Here is a 2,045-nt window from a genome sequence, read left to right as displayed (position 1 = left end):
AGGGTCTGAATGTTGACTTCTAATCATTCTAGTACTTTCAAAATATTTTCCTCAAAAGCTGAGCTATGACCAGTAGTAAACGGTTGAAGAGCATTTTGAAATTGATGGTATGGTCCATGCCTATATGTTGGGTCCTGATATTGAGGTCGAGGTGCGGCAGGGCCAACCACTGGTTGTGTTCTTCAGGAAAAATTTGGATGGTTTCTCCAGCCGGGGTTATAAGTGTTCGAATATGGATCGTTTCCTGGTCTGCGAGCTTGTTGGACTTGAGCTTGCTGAACCTGCTCATGCACAAACTCAGAAAATTGAGGTGCGGCTGGGCATTCACTAACAAAATAGTTCGGACTTGCACACAATGTACAAACTTCTTGGATTGGGTTAGATGGAATCGGGGATTGTCCAGTATTTAGAAGACTGTCTAATTTTTGGGACAGTTCATCTACCTTACTGTGGATATCCATGACATTTCCAATCTGATAAATTCTATTTCTTTTTTGTTGAAGCATGGGTTGTTCTCTAGAGATGGCAGACATATGATGTAGGAAATTCTCACTAAGTATTTCAAAGAGCTGCCAGGCTTCATCCTCACTCTTTAGCATGAATGTCCCACCACATGATGCATCAACCATTTGTCGGTGTTTCTCAGATAGACCATCATAAAAATACTGACAAAGTTGCCATTTAGGGACAGCATGGTGTGGACATTTACGAATGAGGTTCCTTAACCTTTCTCATGTCTCATGAAAAAGTTCACCCTCCAATTGGAAAAAACTAGTGATAGCTTTTCTAATTTGATTTATTTTTCCAATTGAAAAGTATTTCTTGAGAAATTCTCTTTGAAGATGATCCCAAGTTGAAATGGTTATAGAGTCTAAGGAGTTTAACCAATGCTTGACTTTGTCCTTAAGTGAGAAAGGGAACAGTTTCAACCTAAGGGCATCATCGGAGAAGTTTTAGATTTTTACTGTAGAATAAATTTTAGAAAATTCATCCAAGTGTTTGTATGGGTCCTCGTTACTAAGTCCATAGAATGATGGCAACATTTGAATAATGCTAGACTTAATCTCATATTGGGTAGCTTCTACTGGAGGTGCTTGAATGCATGGAGAGTAGGTATACGAGGATGGAGTGAAATATTCTCTCAATGGGCATGGAGGATTAGCCTCACCAGGTGCAGCCATATTTCTAACTAGGATAGTCCTAAGAGTCTTTTCTAATTCTTCGTCTAATGGTTGCAAGTCGGGTTTTAGTGATCGTCGACCTAACATGCAACTAAAAGGTCTATGTAGGACTATCCTAGTCTGTTAAGGATTATTTTTTTTATTATTATTAAGAGGAGAAGAGAAGAGAGAAAAGAGTTCTAAAGAAGAGATCCTAAAAAGTCCTAAAACTAATAGAAGAATTAGTTGTGGTTAGATTTTAATTCCAATCAAGTTAGCACGCAGTGGACTCTTTATCCTAAAGTTATCCTAGTTCTAGACAGCTCCTAACTGTAGTTAGCCTTCAAGCCCTCCAAGTCGGAGCTTGACCAACCAACTGGCCAGATAAGTGTAAGATTGGTGGGAGTCCCCTCGTTGCTTTCCGTAGACACCAATTAAATTAACCAGGTCAGCGAACGGAACCAATTAAAAACCATCTTCCTTCGGGCCCAGTCGTCCCACAAACCACCTGCCTAGACACCAGCTAGCTGACCAAGTCTAACCTGGTTCAACTCTCAGGGTCACTTGTCCTAATGAGCTCAAAATCCTTAGGGTCAACGTCTAATTAATTTTAGATTAAAGTCTAGGTTATACAAATACAAGGGAGTGATTTATGGGCCAAGGAAGGGTGATCAAATCCCCACCTTATCTTAGTTAATGGGTTGCACCCTTAAAGTTAATTATGGAGATGCAATGCAAAGAAACAAGGTATCCAATCAAGTTAGAAATTTTTATATTTGAGGTTACGCTATTTTAGTTAAGTGTTATGAAATGTTAGTGGTTTTTTTTTTTAATTCAACCGTGCCAAGGTCTCCGAAACGGTGCCAAAATTTAATGCATAGTCGT

General features: G+C 39.3%; 1 non-coding gene across 1 annotated transcript; it reads left to right on the top strand.

The window, feature by feature from the left end:
• The first annotated feature begins 687 nt into the window (after nt 1–687).
• LOC140853522 (small nucleolar RNA R71) lies at nt 688–793 on the top strand. Its single transcript, XR_012136592.1, has one exon. It is a non-coding gene; the product is annotated as a small nucleolar RNA R71 (small nucleolar RNA).
• The last annotated feature ends 1,252 nt before the right edge of the window (nt 794–2,045 follow it).

The sequence above is a fragment of the Elaeis guineensis genome, chromosome 13 (genome assembly GCF_000442705.2).
Source record: "Elaeis guineensis isolate ETL-2024a chromosome 13, EG11, whole genome shotgun sequence".
Classification (NCBI taxonomy): domain Eukaryota; kingdom Viridiplantae; phylum Streptophyta; class Magnoliopsida; order Arecales; family Arecaceae; genus Elaeis; species Elaeis guineensis.
This window is presented reverse-complemented; position numbering and strand designations above follow the sequence as displayed.